Here is a 25,335-nt window from a genome sequence, read left to right as displayed (position 1 = left end):
CACCCACTCCATGCCCAAGGCAGGATTCGAACCTGCGACCCTAGCAGTCGCTCGGTTCCAGACTGAAGCGCCTAGAACCGCTCGGCCACAGCCAGGTTAAGTAAGAACTTCGTGTTCATGTTAATAAAGAACCGTATTAATCCACATGTGTATTTGTGTTGTAGAAAGAGCATACAGCCACCAATAACAACATCCTCTCCTTTGCTTTCATACAGTACAAAACCCTACAGTGGCGACGAGCATACTACATTAGGTATCCAGAATGGTGACAAAGTCAAACGAGGTCACTTTATCACTTTGTAATTCATGTTTCACATGTGGTGTTTCGAAATAAAGGTAGCGTTAGACATTAAAAGTGCTGTTACATTGTAATGACTGCACGGATTTGTGTTTATTGGTCCGTGCACGTTAGTGCATGGTGCCAAAATGTTCCAAAACGCTGGGAGCGAAAGTACCATTTTTGAGGAGCTCGTATGACGTGTTCTGTGAACGACAGAGGGCAAGTGTTATGGACAGCTCTTGGCCTAGCTACCATTTGTATACCTATCGGAAGAACGGGCGTACTGTAGCTGTGCTACAGTATAGGTCAAAATTTAAACAAATTGAGTAAGTCGGTTGATTAATTTGCATTATGTATGGTCTAGGATGGACCTCAGACGGCTTATAAAAACATCTTTTGTCCATGGGCAGTCCCAGAGGAATCTCCGAAAAACCATGATTTTTTGGATGGTCCCTTCTACAACCTCTTTTCATAGTAGAGCATCGAAATTTTGTACAGTATGTTCTTAACATGATGTCCTCGGGGATCTTCCAAACTTTTTCGATATAATTACCCGTTACTGAGATCCATGTGTTCAAAGGTGCCTTACTTATTCACGTAAAACATGCACGTAATATCCGGTCTGACGCCTAAATGCAGTTTGAACTGATGTAGTGAACACATGGGAAGTGGTTTGGAGTCATTGCATCTTAAATTTGAAGTTATTCGATGATAGCGTTGGCGGCTAAGCACCTTACAAAAATTATTTTGTCGTACGAAATTCTTTGTACTTGCAATTCAAACACCGCATTTTCTGGAATAGTGTAAATGTAGCCTAGAAATGTTGTGCATTTTACGTAAAGTAGTGTTGGATAGGAGTCCTGTGCTCACTTTAAACTAGAATAAGCATCTATTTTGTGGTGTAATCACTTTACAGCATACATTTTGTGAAATCTCTAATTAGTGGTAAAAGTAATTACGATGACATTCCTTTAACAACACAAGTAGTGTATTGAAGCTTTAGATTTCTCGGTGACATATAAAGATTCCATGAACTGCTATATGAAGGAAAGACGTCATGTTATCTCTGTGTTGTCGCTTGTCCTTTTGATCTTGTTGTTTAGCTCTTGTCTGGTCTTTTGTCGTGCATCTGTATGTCATTCGATGTATAGAAGCTTGCTTCCCATTCATGTGAGTCACCGTTAAATAATAATTATTAGTGTCGAATTTTAAAAACTTGTTCTTGCTTTGAAACGGGAACGTTTTCTTTTCCTTACCATTTGCGTAAATGTGGCCAATGCTTTGTACGAATGGAAGCTCGTGTGGTTATTTCGATTCGGAAAGTAGCTTAAAATTAGTTTTCTTTCATTTCTCGCGCTCTGTAGTCTGAGCAATTTGTTTTTCAAAGTTATTTACGAATTCTGATTTTCATTTAACACAACACTGTTGTCTATGACTGTTGTACATTTATCTTTACATAACCACACTAGCAGAAGATGGCATTAACTTCAGACTGACCCTGACGAAGAATTTTCAATTTATTTCGAGTCAGAAAGAAAAATATTCAATATCCATACCAGAGATAATTTATAGTAGCAGCAAAATATATCTATGTTCTCAGAATAACAATTCATAACCTCCCGATATTATCACTCATGTAAAGGATCTATTTGAAGTGAAATTTCCATTATTATATGTAGGAAGAGAAGTTCATAATAATAAAAGATATTTATTCTTGCTCTCAGAATTATTGTTTAGGGAGATATTTTCTCAATTTCTGATAATAAGATCCCTCAGGTCAAATGAAAGAACTGGCAGGGTCTAGTTTAATTTGCAGTGTCGCTTTAAAATCTCTTGTTTTTATTTCTCAGGTTTTAACTTTTTTTTAGTTCAACGTGAGATTCGGTTTGTACTTGGGAGAAACGAACGGCGAAAATTATGTAACGCTGAAATGACTGAAAATTCAGTAATATATTTCTAATAACGTTTTTACACCAGTGAGATACAAATCATACGCTTGGCCTTTTCGATGAACTGCGATCGATGAGGAAAGCATCCAGAAAAAAATGTAAAGCAAACGATTATGTGTGTCTTGTATTATGAGTACTTATTTGTGTTTATATGTCTCAAAGTATGTAAATATGACAAAGTATGTAAATAAACTGTCAGAACTTAACTGACTGTAGAAATCGTTTTATGTAAGCAATAAAAAGAAGGGAACCAGTGGGAAAACGCTCCTGTCGGCGCAGAAATAAGGCAAATTTTTCGGCTTTAAAAGACTCTGATAGAAAATTGGGGAACCAGCTGCCTCAAAACTCATTCCTCCTTTCTCACCAAAAATTTTGAGATGCGAACGTATTCGCACTATTTTTTGCTGGAAGAGAGCAGCAGAGAGAAACTAACGGTGGAAGAGATAGGAGACAGTGCCCGTGAGAGAGAAAGGGAGAAGAGCTGGTGGAAGAGAAAAAGTAGCTGTGAAAGAGATAAGTGAAACCATACATAGGTTTCAGGGGCCTGGAACTCCCAGCCCCTTCAGACTGGTGAATTTTAACACGTAGGTATATGGGAGGGCGCGTTTAGGACTGAAATTTTAAACACGTGGGTATAGAGAAAAAAATTATTTGGACTCTCAGAATTATACACCTGCCGAGGTATGGTGGAGACAGTGGCATTGAGAATGAAAGGCAAATGAGGACAGTGCAAGCGAGAGAGACATAGTGGCAGTTGAATATACTGTGAATCAACGGGAGGAAAAGGAGGCAGTGTGAGAGAGACATATAATGACAATGGCAGTGAGAGGGAGATTTTTGAGTATGAAAGCTTCACTACAAAAAGAGATTGGGTAAAAGGATTTAAAATGTCCTGTGTTAGAAGACCGCGAATATGTTCGCATGTCAAAACTGTGATGAGGAAGGGTGAATGAGGATTGAGGCATCTCGTTCCCCACTTCTCTGTCAGAGTTTTTTTTTTTATTCCAGAGGAACATATTCCCCTGTTTCGTCCTGCGACAGGAGCATTTCTCCACCAGTTAGGATTATTTGTTTCATCATCCTCTGCTCGTCCCTTTTGTGGACAGAAACCTGACCCCATCACCCCCCACCCCCTTGCCGTCCAAATACAGGCAGTGAAAATTTCTTATATACTCGTAGGTATATCTACACTTATACAGAATGTTTCACTGTTATAAGAACAAAACAGTGGGTCAAGTTTATCTGTGCTGTAGGTCCACATTGCATATAAGAACATTCACGAAAAGCTATCTCATTGGTTTAGCTGACACTGACATAAACTTATAATAGAGTCATAAGGACTAGCTGTGCACGCCATGAACTGTGCACATTGTTTATCAAATCAATTTATATTTGGCCTCTAAGACAATTACGCCACGCCAGTTGTACATGAGCATAAGCTCCTCAAAACGTGCAGAACTGAAGGTGTACTCCCGAACCTGATGGAAAGTTTCACAGAGTCTAGAGGTGTAGCGGTGTAGCATAGCACGGTTGGTTTAGCGCCGTGTATTTGAGATTACGACATCTACATTACGTGTAACAGGATTCTAAGAAAAATAACCAATATATCCTGAAGGTGTCAACAGTTCTTTTACACGACAGCCACCACTGTCTGTAAGAATGGATTATACAAAGTTAAGTAAATCTTCATACACATATAGTAATTAAGTGCCGCTCTATCTCCTCCCAGAGCAAACAAAGAACCCACTACTGTGCCGGCGAATTTATTTTCAATAGGGCAGAACAAATGGCGACGACGCTGGTTGACAACTAATTTTCCATGGCTACCATGTGGTTACAGTGAGTGTGCTAACGTTCACGCCTCGTATTGTCCGCTATCTGTTATCAAATTTTGTCTATCATATCTGGAATTTCACCATGTCTGAGCCACTACAGAAAATGTCTCTAACCGAAAGTGCTGAGTTTCAGGTGCAGCACATTAAACGCCTGCTGCCCATTATTCAACAACTGACGTCACTTCTTTCTCATCAAACAGCCCCACCACGGATTGATACACCTAAATTTCGGCATACCATAGTCAGGCACAAGAGTGGTAAGAACTGGGAGAGACTGGAGGACCATTTTGCTGTTTGCAGTGTAACAGGAATGGCGCACAACGCTTACTTTTCATCGTCAGTCGGTGTCGACGTCTACTGTTTGCGTGTAAGACTGTGTTCAGACAGTAGTCCCAAATCAGCTAAGTATGGCAACGTTGTTAAACTGCTTGACGAACATTCCGACAGTCAGGTCCATGTTGCAGAGGTTTAAACTTTTTCGTCTCAAGCATCAGCTTGCACAAGCACTAAAACAGTGGATTGCCGAACTCAGAAAAGTAACAAGGCATGTGATATCAGCTATATTAATATCACGATACTTGATTCAATCACGCAGAATGTATCAGATGCATGCATTCGCGCTGCAGTCCTAAAACAACCAGATCCTGATTTTTAAAAAGACGCTTAGTCTACAATACGTGATACTGTTTAAATGATAAAAAAGTGGGGCCCAGACAAACAGTAAGCAAAGAGGTAAAAGCTTACAGTCTCGTGTTATACGACGAGTGCTAAAAAATTCTGTGAGGTAGTCTTGTTCTCAGTGCTTTTCAAATCATGACCGAAAACGTTCTGCTTGCCGTGATCCAAAATTCTGTCAACGTGGACGACAAGTTTTCAGCTTACTGTCGTCACAGTGGACAGATGAGAGGAATAGATTTACGGTGAGGAGCGTTAAGTGTATTTTACTGACCTGTTTAAACTTCAGTAAATACAGTTGCGCTGACTGCTATTCATGCCTATTAGGCAAACCTGAGTTGCTGAATGAAATTTCATTTTCGAAGAAATGTAATTGCAGTGTGGAATCCACAAAACCATAAATTCCTTGTTTTCACTGGAACTTTTTTTGTAGTGATTGTTACTGTATGTCTTTCTAATGGTTTTGAGCACTATGGGACTTAACTTCTAAGGTCATCAGTCCCCTAGAACTTAGAACTACTTAAACTTAACTAACCTAAGGACATCACACACATCCATGCCCGAGGCAGGATTCGAACCTGCGACCGTAGCGGCCGCGCGGTTCCAGACTGTAGCGCCTTTAACCGCTTGGCTACCCCGGCCGGCGTATGTCTTTCTACATTCTGTGTTATAAATGTTACATTTCTTAATAAGTAAATTTCTGAAAACTTGAAATGCACTTCTTTCCAGTCCTTTCATTCTTTGTTTGGTTTTGTACACACACACACCCACACACACACACACACACACACACACACACACACACACACACACACCTTTCCTTAAGCCAAACTGATCGTCATCCAACACATCCTCAATTTTCTTTTTCATTAGTCTGTACATTACTCTTCTCAGCAACTTAGATGGATGAGTTGTTGGGCAGATTGTGCGATAATCCTCGTATTTGTTGGCTGTTGGAATCTTCGGAACTATGTGTTAATGATTTTTTTTCCAAAATGAGATGGTAAATCGCCAGACTCATATATTCTATACGCCAACGTGAACAGTCGTTTTGTTGCGACTTCCGCCAACGGTTTTTCGAAATTCTGATGAAATTTTATCCATCTCTTCTGCTTGATGTGGTGTTGTCTTCCAAAGGTCTTCTAAACTCTGGTTCTAATACTGGATCCCTTATATCTTTTACTACAACTCCTGTTTCTTCTTCTGTCACGTTGTCAGAGAAGTCTTCCCTCTCATAGAGGCTCTTTCCACTTATACGCTCCCTCCTCTGTGGAATTACTGTTGCACTCTTAACGTTATCACTCTTGCTTTTAAATTCACAGAAGATTATTTTGACTTTCCTATATGCTGAGTCAGTCCTTCCGCCAATCATTTCTTTTTCGACTTCTTCACATTTTACATGCAGCAATTTCGTCTATGGTTCCCTGCTGTTTCTATTTAATTCATTCGTAAGCTAGTTGTTTTTCTGTATTCCTGAATTTTCATGAATATTTTTGTACTTTCTTGTTTCATCTATCGACTGAAGTATTTCTTGTGTTACCCATAGCTTCTTCGGAGTTACCTTCTTTGTGCCTATGTTTTTCTTTCCAAATTTTGTGATTCCCCTTTTTAGAGACGTCCATTCCTCTTCAACTGTACTGCCTGCTGGACAATTCTTAATTGCTGTATCTGTAGCGTTAGAGAACTTCAAGCGTATCTCGTCATTCCTTAGTACTCCCGTATCCCACTTCATTGTGTATTGATTCTTCCCGGCTCGTCTCTTGGACTTCAGCCTATTCTTCATCTTTACTATATTGTGATCTGAGTCTACATCTGCTCCTGGGTACGCCTTAGAATGTAGTATCTGATTTTGGAATCTCTGTCTGACTATTATGTAATATAACTGAAATATTCCCGTATCACCCGGCCTTTTCCAAGTATAGTTCCTCCTCTTGAGATTCTTGAACATAGTACTCGCTATTACTATCTGAAATTTATTACAGAACTTTATTAGTCTTTCTCGTCTCTCATTCCTTGTACCAAACCCATATTCTCTTGTAACCTTCTCTTCTACTTCTTTCCCTACAATTGCATTACAGTGCCCCATTAGATTTTCATCTCCGTTTACGTAGTGAATTACTCATTCAGTATCCTCATCTAATTTCTTCATCTCTTCCTCTTCTGCTTCTGCTTGCAACGTTGCCACCTGTATCTGAACTACTGTTGTCGGTGTTGGTTTGCTGTCGATCCTGATGAGAATAACCCTGTGACTGTACTATTCACAGTAATTCACTCTCTGCCCTACCTTCCTATTCATGGAGAATCTCACTTCCGCCATTCCATTTTTTGCTGCTGTTGGTTTATTCATACCTCTGCGCAAGTTGCTGCGCCACTCAACCGGCTGCGCTGAAAAAATATCCAGTTTCTCTGGCAAAATGCCAGAATTCGTTCAGCAAATAAAGGACACATTGTTAAATCGTCGATGTTTGATTCATTTTGACCCAGCTAAGTTTGTCGTGTTAGCAATGGATGCGTCTTCTTACAGGATCGTAAAAATTGGTTCTTCTTATAGAGCTATTGCTTTTGACTCTTAAAACTCTTAACAAAGCACAGTCTATTTACAGTCAGCTTGAAATTGAGGCACTTGTCATTATATATGGTGTTACGAAATTTCACCAGTGTTTGTACGGTCGGGAGTTCTAGTTTCTGAGAGATCATCAGCCTTTAATGCCTTGTTCAATCCTTGCAAGCCTCTTCCCTCTCGCACAACGCAAAAATTGCAACGATCGATTCCGATATCGTCTTATTATCAGTATGAGTTGTGTAGGATTTTGAATGTTTTCAAAATTTTGCTCTCGATTTTTGGCATGTTGCCACTGCAGCTGCTTCTCACGCAATTCCTCAGGTTGTTTTGCAAAACGTGCACACGAGTGCGCACGGTGTTTTAAAAAAAATTCCCCACACAGTGGCGCGTAGCTGTTCTTCGTATCGCCCCCTCTATCTGTGCAGTCGGGTGTTCTGCTGTTGCATGCAGAGAACGACAGTGAGCGTATTGTGATTCGTCACGCCCTACAGCAGGAAGCTTGTCATTATTTCACTACGATCATTGGGGCGACAAACAGACTGCTGGGACCTTGACCGAAGCCTCCTAATTATGCCAGTCTGAGAAGAAATTGCTAGGCGTGAACGCTCCGAATTCTGTGGTCAACAGCGAAGATATCCTGAACGGTAGCGAAAGAGACAGCTACGCCAGCTGTGGGACGATGAATGAACAGCTTCTTCGATAAGCGCGCAGGGGCTGTGAATCATTGCCGCGCGGGGTAGCCGCGTGGTCCAAAGTGCCTTGTCATGTCTAAGGCGTCTTGTCATGGTTCGCGCGGCTCCCCCTGTCGGAGGTTCGAGTCCTCCCTCGGGCATTGGTGTGTGTGTGCTGTCCTTAGCGTAAGGTAGTTTAAGTTACATTAAGTAGAGTGTAAGCTTAGGAACCGACGACCTCAACAGTTTGGTCCCATAGGATCTTACCACAAATTTCCAAATTTAGTGAATCATTGCGCGCGCTGCCGTCGGTCATCCCAGCCCCCTCTATCGCGAGCGTGTATGCCGATATACGAAGCGTGATCAAAAAGTAAAGCATTTGAGTCAGCACAAGAAAGTTTATTGGTCCATATCGTACATTCTATTAAAATTCTTCAAAGGGATTGTATTGAGCAGCGATACACTTCTTCCAACGATTCCCCCTCGCGTGGCACGCTTCCTGGAAGGCGGCGACTGGAATTTCCATTAGAGCACGTGTTATCGCCTTTTGGATGACCTCACCGACATCAAAACGGCGCCCTTCATCTTGGTTTTTATGTGCGGTGGCAGGAAGGAGTCTGAAGGTGCCATGTCGGAATGTGCGACGGCTGCGTCAACGTTGCCAAGTTGCGCTTTTCTAGGAAATCCCGAATCAAAAGACCGGTTGACACGGCACTTTGTCATGATGCACCGTCCACATTGAAGTGTCCATGTGCGTTGTGAGTACGACGCGATTTAGTAAGCTGCGTTCACAGTTGTTCCTTGCGTTACGAGCTCCGAATGGATTAAGGCTTCCGCGTTGAAGAAGGTGATGAGCATCGTTTTCATATCTGACTTACTCAAAAAAAATGGTTCAAATGGCTCTGAGCACTATGGGACTTAACATCTATGGTCATCAGTCCCCTAGAACTTAGAACTACTTAAACCTAACTAACCTAAGGACAGCACACAACACCCAACCATCACGAGGCAGAGAAAATCCCTGACCCCGCCGGGAATCGAACCCGGGAACCCGGGCGTGGGAAGCGAGAATGCTACCGCACGACCACGAGATGCGGCCGACTTACTCATTCTTGTTTCCGTGGGCTTGGGAGATGTGCGAGTATGCCACTCTAAGGTTTGACGCTACGTTTCTGGGTCGTATCCAGCTACCCATGTCTCACTGCTGGTGATGACACTGTCTAAAAAACTTCACTCTCTTTCCAGTCCTTCCACAAGTTCTGTCACGATCTCCAAACGATTGCGCTTGTGGTCATCATTCAGCACCTTTGGAACCAATTTGGCACACACTGTACGCATCTTTAAATCGTTGGTAACAATGTGAAACACAGTCCCATATGACATGTTTAGCTCGCCTGCTAGCCACCAAACACTCACACCTCTGTCGGCATTCAGCAATGCGCGCACGCGGGTCACGTTATTGGGCGTTTTACTTTTTGACGACCGTAGAGAACGGGCTTCATCAGTAATCTCTTCCGGGAGTTTTAGCCACCTGGAAACTTGCGAGTAAGACATGACAGAATCCCTGTAGGCCTCTTGAGTCATTTTGTGAGTTTCAGCCAGATGTTTTTCTCAGTTTTATTGAATAACGTTGCTCCAAAATTGACTATACAAGCACTGCGACGCGAGCACTGAACAAAGGTTTGCGCAAATAACGATGCAGACGCTCCCGCAGCTCGGAGCGGACTGCAGGAGGTAGCACGGGAAAGCTGATACCCCTCCCCCCATCCCCCTTTCTCCGCCGTCGGGGTACAGCGTTCGGGGCAAGGAGGAGCATCAGCAAACAACCAACTGCATTTCTTCTTGGTCACACCTTGTATAAGTCTGTGAAACGCCCTGCTAAACCCGCAGGTCAGGACAAGTAGTAGGAATTGTGGAAGGGGCCAGGATGAGCGGCTGTCAGTTACACTACAAACATAACACTTTATTTAGTTGTCCAAACATTACGGCGAAACATCTAAGCTTGGCTGTCGACAGAAAACGTCTTTAATTCTATAACGGGTGAACGCTCATGTATTAAATAGCCTACAACTGCTATAAATATTTTTTTTTGAGAAAGGCTCTAGGCTTTGATCTTAAATAGTATTTAAGGCCAAGCGATTTAAGACTTGACTAGTCAGATAGATTAAGTTTTTTTAAAAGCGGCTGAAGGCTGATAAATTTAAAACAACATAACTACAATAACCTTTCAATACGCAGAAGGCCCAAGCTTTATGACCAATAAGAAACCTTACTCCAAAAACGCCTGGAGGCCTTTGTTTGGAAAAATCTGCAACCAATTCTCCAAGGTAGAAGGCCCAGAGCTATTAACCTTAAATAGTATCTAAGCCCAAGACTTGATAAGTAAGAATGCAAAATTTTAAAGCGGCTGAAGGCCCATCATTTTAAGAACAATACAACTACGATAAATTTTCAACAGGCAAGAGGTCCACAGTTTTATGTTGAAAGAATGTAATACTTGATAAGTAATAACCTTAAAACTTAAAGCGGCTGAGGGCCCACGCTTTTAAAAAACAGAACAACTACAATAAATTTTCAACAGACAGAAAGCCCACAACTTTGTCTTCCAAAAGGTAATACTTGGTAAGTAAGATCCTTAAAGCTTAAAGCGGCTGAAGGTCAATGCTTTAAAACAATACAATAAATTTTCAACAGGCAGAAGGCCCAAGCTTTATCTTCAGACAATTTAAGACTTGCCCAATTTAGAAAAACTTACTTTTAAAATGGCTGAAGGCCTTTGATTTTAAAAACACAATTACAAGCATACAAATTCCAGCCATTGGCTATGATCCATTAAAAAAACACAATTAAACACCAACAAGAAAGGCAGTATAGGCAACAGTTCTGAGAAGTTTCCAGGGTGCTCGGTCTGTCCTTGCAATCTTCACGTTCGCTCAGGTGAGACAAGCAGTCGGCTCAACACAACCAAGGCACAGCCAGGGACCCACCGACAAGACGACTTGCTAACCACCGACCAGTATACGTTAGTTCCAAAGTCAAAACGTTATAAACATAGCCTCCCACAACCAGAAATACATTAAGCTGTCAAAAACTACACACCATGTTGGACAGCGACAACAAGTGAGAAAAAGGACACTTCCTCAATTCACGTCAACGACTAGGGCAGGAAACCGGAACACTAACGGCCACAAGGCAGAAAATTCCGCTGGTGCACTTGAACTACAAACCGACAACTATAGTTAAGTCCACCACACGACAACTAAATCTTCACCAACTCGAACATTCGCTGTTGCTCCCAGGAATACCGCCAACAGCGAACCACCAACCAAGGGGAAAACGTGAACAGACGTGGCTTCGGAAATAAAATCACCACTCAACTTTCATATCCCGGGTCGGTGATCCACGAACCTCGTAGCACTCAGAACAGCCCCCACACGCTCCGACACTGTGTAGAGACCACCAGCGGGCCTGGCCGACTGCGCCGTGCGGAGACTTGCTTGCTGATCCGCTCCAACCGACCGACTGCCTGCACACCGCCAAGCCGGAACTATAAGCACCAGACCAAAGATAGCATAAAGTGCGAATATCGATACACACCGCTGCTGCCACACGTAGGAAGAGGAAGAACCACGGTATAATCGCAATAACCACGAGAAACCAAATGCAGAGTAACAGCCAAGTTTTAAAGCAACGCATAAGCCGGGGTCAGCGCGTCTCAGTCCGCAATGGCTTGTGCCCATCCTCGCTGTTGTCTTCCGAATATCTATGTCGACACCGCAGCGTCATCCCTTGAACGACTGACAATTCTTCTTTGTGGTCGCTGTGATTTTAACATGGCCATCGGTGGATCCCACGTCATGCTGAGTTGGTATTCTCTGTCCCCGTTCAGCATACTAGTCGAGCCTCGAATTTCCCCTACTTCTTTAATAACACCGTGCCACGCGTCGAAGAGAGAATTTTGGTGTTTTTGTGTTCCATACTGCGTTCTGTACTCAGACAATGCTCGGACACTGTTGATTTCTCTGTCGGGTCCAGAAGTGTGTCCCCTTGATGACCTATCATTCACAGTGCGACAAGTCTGTCCAATGTACGACTTCCCACAGATGCAGGGAATCTTATAGACATCAGGCCTTCTTAAATCAAGATCGTCTTTCAGTGTGCTTAAAAGAGCTCATGAATTTCGTTGGTTGACGAAAGACGCACTTAACGTCATGTTTCTTCAATAATCTTCCCATTTTCGAAGAAACATCGCCGATGTATGGCAAGACGACTAATCTCTTTTGTTCTTCACTTTCTTCCAGCTCCTCACATTGTCTAACATGCGCTGCTCGTACGTCGCGGCGAATTTTCTGTTCAGAACATCCGTTCTCTAAAACTGCAGTACGGAGGTGGCGTAGCTCATCATGTAAGCCGTATGATAAGAATCGTGCTCTGTGGACCAACGTACTAAGTCCTAAGCCATTGTACTTAGCAAAGAATGGACACTTAGACTGACTAATTGACATTTCATTGTAAATTTTGTGTGGAACTTCAGTCAGCTCCACCGCAACCCATTTTTGAGCAGCCATGTCCATCTGCACCGAGGAAGTTGATCACATTGATTTCGCGGATCCGTTCTGGAGCACGCTATGGTTGTTAATGGTAGACACAGTAAGTTTCGCCTTGTTCCTATGACACCCAGAAAACTGCAAGTATGAAAATCGCTTTGTGTTCTATTTCTTGTCTTGAAGGCATTGCCTCGGATAATGCACCACAATTCACGTCATCCGATTTCCAACAGTTTTTGGCACGATACCATATGACAGTTGCACCTTTTCACCCATAGTCTAGTCGTGAAGCGGAAAGGTTTGTTCGAACGTTCAGAAGCCACATGGAGAAGTTCTATTACTCCCAAGCGGTGATGCAAAATGTAAAGATTTTTCTGTCCTCCTACCGTTGCTTGCAACGTGACAGGACGTTGACGGCAGAATTGTTACACTGTCGTAGACGGCGTACCCTCCTGCATCTCCTGCAGCAGCCGCGGAAACATTTCGTTCCCCCATGTCAGACAAACTTTCACCCGCAAGACGATGTCTTCTGCAAAGTTTCACAACGGAACAGCATTGGGAGCACGGAATCTTTACCAAACCCATCGAATGTACTTCTTACGTCATCCATGATTCTGCTGAGCTGCAGAAGCGCCACCAAAAGCAGTTGCGGCCTGCTTCTGAGTACCTCAGTCATTCCACCACAGAATGTGTGGCCACATACCCAGCATGGGGCTGGAGTCCATACCAGCAGTCGCTTTCGCCCCTCCGCCAGTCGCAGTCATCACCATCCACTGTGGTGCCCACAGATGTCAACGCCCTGCCGACCTGACGCCAATGAAGTCGATGCACGCCCTGCAGCCTGAAAAAACAGCTCTAAGCACTAAACATCTGAGGTCATCAGTCCCCTAGAACTACTTAAACCTAACTAACCTAAGGACATCACACACATCCATGCGCAAGGCAGGATTCGAACCTGTGACCGTAGCAGCAGCGCGGTTCCGGACTGAAGCGCCCAGAACCGCTCGGCTACAGCGGCCGGCCCGCAGCCTGAACCATGTTTATGGAAGCACTGCTCCCGGAAGGTCATCACGTCGTCCCAGATGATCATTTTGCTGTTCACCCGATCACAGCGGGCCTGCATCTCTGGATGAGGGCATGCACCCTGTGACTAGTTTTCCGGGCGGTGTTCTCGGTCACTGCACCGGTGTGCAGGCAGGGACCTGCCATCTGGTACAGTTACACTCCCTGTCTCCTCATCCGTGCCCGCATTCAGTCCTCCTCCCTCCACATCCACGTGAATCTCACAAGGAGACAGTGCGGAGGTTTGGCGGAGAGGGATGTGGTGTCGTCCGAGGATCGGAGTGCCAAAGCAAGGGTGGCATCTCGCAACGAAACCTCAGAAGAGTATAGTCGCTGCACGCCGCACCGATGAACCAGAAACGTCGTCGTAGCCACGCTTCCTAGAGTTTCTCTTCGCCACCCCAACGGCCCTTCTACTTACAGTTGAGCAGAAGGACTCGCGGCCCAGTTCGCAGTCAACTAACAAAGTGACATCATCTGAGACAATCCACCAGTGTATTAAATGTCTTAGGCAGCATTTCACATGAACGTTGTCAGTTATTTTTCAAGTGAAGTGTCTCGTAAGTTTGTCGCTCTCAAGTGATACTACAATATTCAGAGAGGAAATAGATAATACAAAGTTAAGTAAATCTTCATAACCGTATTGTAATAAAGTAAACTACTATGATATAAAGTTCCACTCAAAATCTCTTCCCGGAGCGAACCAAAGAATTCACCGTTGTGCCGGCGAGTCTTTTCGTACGGCACAACACGATCAAAGCTGTTTTCAGAATTGTTTTATATTCATCAAAGATATTTTATGGTGGTGAGTTTATTTTCGTGCGACACCTGTAAAAAGCCTTTGTGTAATTATTCCCATTCGTAAGGTAACATTCTCTGCAGCTGAACTGATGTAATGTATCGGGCTGTGGCAAACAAAAGTAGAACCCGTAAGTACTTCTTGAAACAGTGTAATCACGGTGTGAACTATTGCTTATGTTTTACATCTTCTGAAGGCAGTTGTTTCTCTGTAGACGATTCAAACTAGAATCACCTCTGCGTACTGAAAATGCCTTAAGACCCCTTTACACCGAAGTGCAACAGCGAATGAAAATTCTCTCTTGTGTTAACAGCAGGCGCGCATGAGCAAAAAACATTCGATTGTGTTGAGTTCTTATTCCCTTGTGTTAGCCTGAGTTCCGATGGTTGTCCGATATTTAACGAACTACCAAGTAATTTCGCACCTTCTACGCAGTATACAAAGCTTTCGTTTGCTGTCTTGTCTGTTTGCGTTATTGTCGACGTGAGTTGCATGATCAATGGGGTGATACTAAGAGAGCGTAATGTTGCTGATGGAGGAGTATATCATATGTGATTCTGGGATACAAGAGATCCACAGCACAAATTCCAAAGGGAAAGGAACAAAATTGGTAGGAAACTGCTGAAGCAATCAAAGATCAAACTGGAGACGGTAAATTTATTAGATACTTGCATCTAGCGGGAAAGGAGTGAATAAGTGCAAGCTTTTTGTCAATAAGAAAAAAGCACAATGAATTTCCTTGAAAGTAAACCAGTGCGAATATGTAGGACAGGCCGGAGCACGTTTTCGCAGAGCACTATCCTCGGGATCCGTCCATGTTTGAGCGCTACCGAAAATGGAAGATTAGTTCCGTCGTCAGCCGTGGGCACTCACAAAGTTCACCGCAACAGTTGAATGGACGTCTTAGCGCGAGTACATTTTGGTGTTTTGTGCAAGGTGAGTAAATTTTGTTACTCAATTATCGAGCTTGTTAGGGAGCATACCTTTCAGAATTGAGACTAGATAAATATTTTACTTTATAAGGCACACTTGCGTAATTTGAAAGCCAGGAAGTTACTACTGTTCTTCCCAAACTAATTAAAACATGACGGTGTGGCACATTTACGCCGAACTGTAGGGGCACGTTTACGCACTATTTTCCATTGCCCTCTTAATTTATACTCCATTCACGGAAACTTTAAACAGTAACATATGAGAACGCAGTCTAAAAAAACACACAGGAGAATGAAAGGTAGAAACTGTTTTAAAAAAGTAATTTGAAGCTAGTGAATCTGAGGCAGAAAGAATTATTTCTATGAGAGCAAGGAGTGATAAGGACAAGAAACTGCTAAAAGAAAGAACAAGGGAAATATGTGGCAGGCCTACTTCTGATGTCATCATTAGTGTTCTGCACGAAAGTGTAATCGGTCTTCCGCCGGCCGCGGTGGCCAAGCGGTTCTAGGCGCTTCAGTCTGGAACCGCGCGATTACTACGGTCGCAGGTTCGAATCCTGCCTCGGGCATGGATGTGTGATGTCCTTAGGTTAGTTAGGTTTAAGTAGTTCTAAGATCTAGGGGACTGATGGCCTCAGATGTTAATTACCATAGTGCTCAGAGCCATTTGAACATTTTTTTTTAATCAGTCTTCCTGTTTAGTAAGTTGTTAATGTTGGTTGTAAGAACATAAAAGGCCAAAGGGAGAAATGGCAGCTATAATGATAAGATGACCAACGAAAATCGGCAAAACCTGTGCTGTAAGCCTGTCTTTAAAACGACGATGTGTGACCTTAAGAAGATGATTAATCAGTTTTTTGCGTCAGAATTAACTCCGCAATTAGATGACGCTCATAAATCAGCATCGAACTTCGTTATCAAGCAACTGAATGAAGAAAGGTACGTTTCCTGGAACGTGCTGTGATCACTTAAGACTGTGACAATGCAGCCGAACCATTGCATCATCGTATTAAGACGACCAACAACTATTATTTGCTGAAAATCACAAAAAAATTATCAGATAAGGACAAGGAGTAAATTAAATAACACAGATGAATAAAGTAACGTTCAGAATAATGTAATTCAGCTTAGTTAAATTAACATCGTAAGACACCGCTTTTATTCCATCCGCTAACTAAGACAGCTACGACGGAGGGTGTTGCAAGATAGTACTGAGGCACTAGTATTTGTCCTAAAAAGAAACTCGGAGTGGAAAAAAGTCATATGATATATATCTGAGATCGGGAACCTGTGTCGATGATAATTAATTGTGAGATTACGAAAGGCAGATTTTCACATGGTAACTCTCCATGACCTCCTGTCTTCTGTCATCCCCTTCAGGCCCGCGTAATTTCTGCTTCCCTTTATGGCGTCTACGATCTTATATCTCCTCCTGCCTCTGTCTCAACTGACAGACTAGTCCTTAAAGTGTCTGTTAGCTAGCACTCTTCTTCCTTTCTCTTATAAACCGCAGCTCAGTGATGAAAACGACGAAAATTGTTTTTGTATTTGCTGCTTGAGCGATGCAAGCAATTCAAAAGAAATCAGTAATGGGTTCAGAATCTTAGATGTGAAGGGAAACACTTTACTTTTTTATGTGCATAAATTACAACTCGGGTAAAGTTGATGAATTGGTCTTTAAATAATTTTTAGAGTTCTATGTAGGTCATATTTTGTTAACAGGTGATAGTTAGCTAAAAAATTTGTTTACTACCAGAAAATATTTTGTATTTTACCCCTTTCATTTTGTTTGCAGCCAATTAAACATATTTTAAAAATCTTAATAGTGTGTATTGTTTACTCACTATTCTATTCTATGATACGCGGAAACGTGACCCCACAGATGCGTAGATTCGCCCTATACCCGGAGCATGTTTACATACTCAACCTGAGCCCATATAAAACTATTTTACACTCTTAAATGCAATGTTGAGTTAGAGGTAGCACATACTAAGTTATGCTTTAGTAACCATGTTATAAGGCTAAACAGTTTGAAACACGATTAATCTAATCAAACAAATTTTAAAACTTCTGGGAAGAAATCCGAGTAAATGTGCTCAGGACTATCCTATGTATTACGCTGATTAATACTAAAAATCATGAAAGACCTGATAATTCTCTTTATTTACATTCATGGTGTCTGTAATTAGTGAACTTCCTGTGAATGCACATTCTTGTCTCTCTGTCTCTCTCTCTCTCTCTCTCTCTCTCTCTCTCTACTCTCTCTTCTCTCTCGTCCTATTCACTTCTATTCGGTCCAATGCGAAGGAGCTTAAAGTAACTGCCCTTGGAATTCGGTCCAATGCGAAGGAGCTTAAAGTAACTGCCCTTGGAATTGCATTTCTAAGTGAGCAGAACTGAGTCTTCCAATTTCCTTAATCACTCGTCAATTAACGGCCCCAGTACTCCGAAATCCTCTTACACTACTGGCCATCAAAATTGCTACACCACGAAGATGACGTGTTACAGACGCGAAATTTAACCGACAGGAAGAAGATGCTGTGATATGCAAATGATTAGCTTTTCAGAGCATTCTCAAGGTTGGCGCCGGTGGCGACACCTACAACGTGCTGACATGAGGAAAGTTTCCAACCGATTTCTCATGCACAAACAGCAGTTGACCGGCGTTGCCTGGTGAAACGCTGTTCTGATGCCTCGTGTAAGGAGGAGAAATGCGTACCATCACGTTTCCGACTTTGATAAAGTTCGGATTATAGCCTATCGCGATTGCTGTTTATCGTGTCGCGACATTGCTGCTCGCAGTAAATATGGAATCGGTGAGTTCAGGAGAGTAATACGGAATGCCGTGCTGGATCCCAACGGCCTCGCAGCACTAGCAATCGAGATGACAGGCATCTTATGTCCATGGCTGTAACGGGTCGTGCAGCCACGTCTCGATCCATGAGTCAACAGATGGGGACGTTCGCAAGACAACAACCATCTGCACGAACAGTTCGACGACGTTTGCAGCAGCATGGACTATCAGCTAGGAGATTATGGCTGCGGTTACCCTTGACGCTGCATCACAGACAGGAGCGCCTGTGATGGTGTACTCAACGACGGACCTGGGTGCACGAATGGTGAAACGTCATTTTTTCGGATGAATCCAGGTTCTGTTTACAGCATCATGATGGTCGCATCCGTGTTTGGCGACATCGTGGTGAACGCACATTGGAAGCGTGTATTCGTCATAGCCATACTAGCGTATCAGCCGGCGTGATGGTATGGGGTGCCATTGGTTACACGTCTCGGTCATCCCTTGCTCGCATTGACGTCACTTTGAACAGTGCACGTTAGATTTCAGATGTGTTACGACCCGTGGCTCTACCCTTCATTCGATCCCTGCGAAACCCTACATTTCAGCAGGATAATGCACGACCGCATGTTGCTGGTCCTGTACGGGCCTTTCTGGATAGAGAAAATGTTCGACTGCTGCCCTGGCCAGCACATTCTCCAGAACTCTCACCAATTGAAAACGTCTGGTCAATGGTGGCCAAGCAACTGGCTCATCACAATACGCCAGTCACTACTTTTGATGAACTGTGGTATCGTGTTGAAGCTGCATGGGCAGCTGTACCTGTACACGCTATGCAAGCTCTGTTTGACTCAATGCCCAGGCGTATGAAGGCCGTTATTACGGCCAGAAGTGGTTGTTCTGGGTACTGATTTCTCAGGATCTATGCACCCAAATTGCGTGAAAATGTAATCACATGTCAGTTCTAGTATAATATACTCCTGGAAATTGAAATAAGAACACCGTGAATTCATTGTCCCAGGAAGGGGAAACTTTATTGACACATTCCTGGGGTCAGATACATCACATGATCACACTGACAGAACCACAGGCACATAGACACAGGCAACAGAGCCTGCACAATGTCGGCACTAGTACAGTGTATATCCACCTTTCGCAGCAATGCTGGCTGCTATTCTCCCATGGGGACGATCGTAGAGATGCTGGATGTAGTCCTGTGGAACGGCTTGCCATGCCATTTCCACCTGGCGCCTCAGTTGGACCAGCGTTCGTGCTGGACGTGCAGACCGCGTGAGACGACGCTTCATCCAGTCCCAAACATGCTCAATGGGGGACAGATCCGGAGATCTTGCTAGCCAGGGTAGTTGACTTACACCTTCTAGAGCACGTTGGGTGGCACGGGATACATGCGGACGTGCATTGTCCTGTTGGAACAGCAAGTTCCCTTGCCGGTCTAGGAATGGTAGAACGATGGGTTCGATGACGGTTTGGATGTACCGTGCACTATTCAGTGTCCCCTCGACGAGCACCAGTGGTGTACGGCCAGTGTAGGAGATCGCTCCCCACACCATGATGCCGGGTGTTGGCCCTGTGTGCCTCGGTCGTATGCAGTCCTGATTGTGGCGCTCACCTGCACGGCGCCAAACACGCATACGACCATCATTGGCACCAAGGCAGAAGCGACTCTCATCGCTGAAGACGACGCGTCTCCATTCGTCCCTCCATTCAAGCCTGTCGCGACACCACTGGAGGCGGGCTGCACGATGTTGGGGCGTGAGCGGAAGACGGCCTAACGGTGTGCGGGACCGTAGCCCAGCTTCATGGAGACGGTTGCGAATGGTCCTCGCCGATACCCCAGGAGCAACAGTGTCCCTAATTTGCTGGGAAGTGGCGGTGCAGTCCCCTACGGCACTGCGTAGGATCCTACGGTCTTGGCGTGCATCCGTGCGTCGCTGCGGTCCGGTCCCAGGTCGACGGACACGTGCACCTTCCGCCGACCACTGGCGACAACATCGATGTACTGTGGAGACCGCACGCCCCACGTGTTGAGCAATTCGGCGGTACGTCCACCCGGCCTCCCGCATGCCCACTATACGCCCTCGCTCAAAGTCCGTCAACTGCACATACGGTTCACGTCCACGCTGTCGCGGCATGCTACCAGTGTTAAAGACTGCGAGGGAGCTCCGTAGGCCACGGCAACCTGGCTGACACTGACGGCGGCGGTGCACAAATGCTGCGCAGCTAGCGCCATTCGACGGCCAACACCGCGGTTCCTGGTGTGTCCGCTGTGCCGTGCGTGTGATGATTGCTTGTACAGCCCTCTCGCAGTGTCCGGAGCAAGTATGGTGGGTCTGACACACCGGTGTCAATGTGTTCTTTTTTCCATTTCCAGGAGTGTATATTTGTCCAAAGAATACCCGTTTATCATCTGCAATTCTTCTTGGTGTAGCAATTTTAATGGCTAGTAGAGTATTTCGTGTTCAGTAACAACGTTTGTTCTTTTCCGCTGTGCAGCGACCGGCAAGTGTGCAATCCCAGTGCGTCTCACGTGACTGCGCCAAAACAACCCCACGCTGTACGAGTGACAGCAAAGTGACACGTCCCTCCCCGCAGCTCGTTTCGCACGAGCACCAACACGTCACAGCAGCCGCGCCGCTCCGTCGCTTTCCACACACACACACGCAAAAAATGCATCGCTTTGGCCCGTTTGAAATAAATGTGTTCTCTGGGAGAAATGTGTCTCTCAACATCAGACACCGACCACTCCACTCTTACTTTAATACGCCAACAGTCGTCAAACTGTTGGGAAATGTGCACGTCGCTGGGACTCGCTTCAAAATATACATTTCATGTGGCGGCTGACTATTTGACAACGATCAGATATAGCTCCCCCGCAGATCTGTTTAGTAACCTGTTACAGCCAGAATACACAAACACACACATACTCACACAAACGAGTGCGCTCGTGCGCACGTATGCACGATCTTTGCACACAGCAAACAAACATCTCTGTCTTGTCACCATTTTCCCAGGTATGAATTTTCCCCTCACCCGTTTGCACTTATAGGTTCATAATTAGAAAAATTCGTCATTTATTACTTCACTCAAAAAAATGGCTCTGAGCACTATGGGACTTAACTTCTGAGGTCATCAGTCCCCTGCAACGTAGAACTAGTTAAACCTAACTAACCTAAGGACACCACACACATCCATGTCCGAGGCAGGATTCGAACTTGCAACCGTAGCTGTCGCGCGGTTCCAGACTGTAGCGCCTAGAACTACTCGGCCACCCCGGCCGGCCTTATTACTTCATTGTTCATTGACCAGATCAGTCAAGTAGCAACTCAGTGATCATGTCAACCACTTAAGCACTGCTAAAGATATAGAACATAACGAGGCTAAATAATAACATCCCACTACAGACCCTTTTAGGTAACCATAGCCGGCCGCGGTGGTCTAGCGGTTCTAGGCGCGCAGTCCGGAACCGCGCGACTGCTACGCTCGCAGGTTCGAATCCTGCCTCGGGCATGGATGTGTGTGATGTCCTTAGGTTAGTTAGGTTTAAGTAGTTCTAAGTTCTAGGGGACTGATGACCACAGATGTTAAGTCCCATAGTTCTCAGAGCCATTTGAACCATTTTTGAACCAAGGTAACCATACTTGAGATTCCACCCTCTCAAAATTCCCCTTTTTCGCAGAGCAGGCACGCACAATAACAAGCTCACACACGTGAGAAACAAACAATTATCAAAACTACACACAGACACCTCAACATAAACAAAAGACGAATACAAACCACACAACGACATTTGGAATCGGTGTATACAGTAATTACTCAACTAACACATAATGAACGTAAAGTGTTCACTTGAAATGTGTTCGGAAACGCCGAAGCTCGGACATTCTCGAATACTTAGGCCAACGGTGAACACCTTCAGGACGAGGCGTGTGGAATAATTAAATCACAGACTCGAATGTTTAATAAAATGTTAATTTAATCTTACGAAATTTAAGCTCCAATAAGTTATTTCTTGATTAATAATAACATAATAAAGAAATTTTTTAATGTAGCAACATATTTGGAATTATAATACAGCACTATTGCCGGCCGTTGTGGCCATGCGGTTCTAAGCACTTCAGTTTGGAACCGCGTGACCGCTACGGTCGCAGGTTCGAATCCTGCCTCGGGCATGGATGTGTGTGATGTCCTTAGGTTAGTTAGGTTTAAGTAGTTCTAAGTTCTAGGGGACTGATGACCTCAGACGTTAAGTCCCATAGTGCTCAGAGCCATTTGAACCATTTTTGAACAGCACTATTGTTATATGCATAAAAGAAACATAAATGACAGGCCTCTGAAGATGGTTCATACATTAAAAAAAGCGCAGCGCGTGTAGCACTAAACAAGGAGACTTTCAGTTAGTAGCACAGTTGGACCACATTTTCAAGAACCTAGAACAATTTCCTAATTATTGTGTAAACTGTCGTTTACCAGCCTGAGGAGACGAGCTCTCATACGTGTAGAAGTTAATTCATCCGGATTATACACTACTCTGCAAAACTTAAGGAAGAACGAGATACGTCTCCCAATCGGCAAAGAAAGTTGAACCGCACGTTGCGTGAGGTCAGCACGACTATAGCGCCGAATGGAACTGAAATGCGACACGAGACAGTAGAAGCGACTGGAAAAACAATTTATGTCAACAGTGAACAGTTGCGGTGTACTGTGGTGGTGTTCTTCATTACAACGCGACGCGGAGACAACATCTGGATGACTCCACACGGGAATGATACATCAGGATACTGGAAAAGGACAAAGTGTGACGAGTGTAGCCCGGGAGTTTGGTATTGTTCACAGCACTGTTTGACATGTAAGCGAAGCCTTCCGAACCACAGGCGCTGCTGCCCAAAGGGGAGAAGGTGGTCAGCTACCGTCAGCTACAGCGGCAGATAACCGCTACCCTATGCAACAGCCAGGAAGGGACACGCGTCAAAGAGCCGCTACAATTGTAAGCAGATTTCAGAGGAATGCAAGGCATGTAATCTCGCTCCACATAATGGTCTGGCGACTGCACTGGGGTGGTCTCTTCGCTCGACGACCAGTACGTCGCGTTCCGTTTACGTCACACGCATCGTCGGCATCGTCTGCGATTCTGGACGTTTTGTCTCATTGCTAGAGGCAGAAATACGTAATGCAGTCAGGAACATTGCCAAACATGAACGGTTTGGTGGTCTAGGTGTTGTGGTATGGCGAGGCGCTGAGTCGCATGGGCATATTGACCTTCAGAACTTCGATCAAGGTAGACACACTGGTCAACATTATTGTGACATTGTATTTTTTCCTATGTGCCTCTTTTCACAGTTGCATTCTGCCCCGCACCGAACAGCGCAGGTGGAGTAGCTCTTAGAACGATAGGATATTTGGCGAACACGTGTTGCATGCTTGGATAGACTTTCCGCAGAACGGCCACATGCACTAACAAATCACGCACAAGTTGTCAGCAGCGCTGGTGGAGGAAGGGAAAGCCCTAAAACAAGAACTTTTTAGCAACCTTGTGACCAGTGTGGGAGCACGTTGCAGATGCTGCACTGCCGTCCGTGCTGCCCAAGTACCTTATTCATAACCGAGTCCCGCATTTTGTAACAGCCAGGTGACATCATAAATCGCGGTGTCTTAAGTGTAATTATTGTCTTTAAATAAAAGTTCAAATGGTTCAAATGGCTCTGAGCACTATCATCAGTCCCCTATAACTTAGAATTACTTAAACCTAACTAACCTAAGAACATTATACACATCCATGCTCGAGACAGGTTTCGAACCTGCGACCGTAGCGGTCGCGCGATTCCAGACTGTAGCGCCTAGAACCGCTCGGCCACCTCGGCCAGCTTAAATAAAAGTGTCATTTACATTCGCCTCATTGCGCATTTCTTTCAGATACCTTCTGTACTACACTGCAGCTGTACTTTCTACCTTTTGTTCAAGTTTCTTCGAGCAATGTTACTTGGCAGTGACACATTATGCGAAAAGTTTTGCACGCGAGTCATGTTTACGATAGTAATACACAATCCAGAAAAATTTTGCATTACCCCGCTTCCCGCAACTCCTGAAGATAGAAACTGACTGTGGGTATTGTATCACAGACACAGTCCCTTTGACTGTTCAGAGATGCCACTAAACCCGCCCAAAAATGTAAACAACCGTGCATGAGCAGCGCCTATTAGAACGATGGCGTCGGACAGCCGATCACTCCCAGTCATTCCACCAGGAAGGAGGTACACGGTTCGTGTCGTCTGTAGTTCAACCATGCCTAGACGGTCAATACGGCGGTTCGATCGCGTTCGCATTGTTACTTTGTGTCAGTAAGGGTTCTCAACAAGGGAAGTGTCCAGGCGTCTCGGAGTGAACCACAGCGATGTTGTTCGGACACGGAGGAGATACTGAGAGACAGGAACTGTCGATGACATGTTTCGCCCAGGCCGCCCAAGGGCTACTACTGCAGTGGATGACTGCTACCCGCGGATGAACTCTGACAGCAACGACACCATGTTGAATAATGCTTTTCATGCTGCCACAGGACATCGTGTTATGACTCAAACTGTGTGCAATAGGCTGCATGATGCGCAACTTCACTCCGGTTGTCCATGGCGAGGCCCATCTTTGCAACCATGACACCATGCAGCGCGCTACAGGTGTGCCCAACAATATGCCGAATGGACCGCTCAGGATTGGCATCACACTCTCTTCACCGATGAGTGTCGCATATGCCTTCAACGAAACAATCGTCGTGTTTGGAGGCAACCCGGTCAGGCTGAACTCCTGAGACACACTATCTAGCGAGTGCAGCAAGGTGGAGGTTTGGGCGCTGAGCACTATGGGACTTAACGTCTGGGGTCATCAGTCCCCTAGAACGTAGAACTACTTAAACCTAACTAACCTAAGGACATAACACACATCCATGCCCGAGGCAGGATTCGAATCTCCGACCATAGTGGTCTCTCGGTTCCAGACTGAAGCGCCTAGAACCGCTCGGTCAAAACGGCCGGCTGTGGAGGTTTCCTACTGTTTTGTGGTGGCATTATGCGGGGCCGACGTACGCCATTGGTGGTCATGGGAGGCGCCGTACCGGCTGTACGATACGTGATTGCCATCCGCCGACCGACAGTTCAACCATATCGACAGCATATCGGCGAGGGATTCGTCTTCATGGACGACAATTCGCACCCCCATCGTG

Source organism: Schistocerca piceifrons, chromosome 3 (assembly GCF_021461385.2).
Source record: "Schistocerca piceifrons isolate TAMUIC-IGC-003096 chromosome 3, iqSchPice1.1, whole genome shotgun sequence".
NCBI lineage: Eukaryota > Metazoa > Arthropoda > Insecta > Orthoptera > Acrididae > Schistocerca > Schistocerca piceifrons.
The sequence above is the reverse complement of the archived record's forward strand: the minus strand, read 5'-3'. Positions refer to the sequence as shown.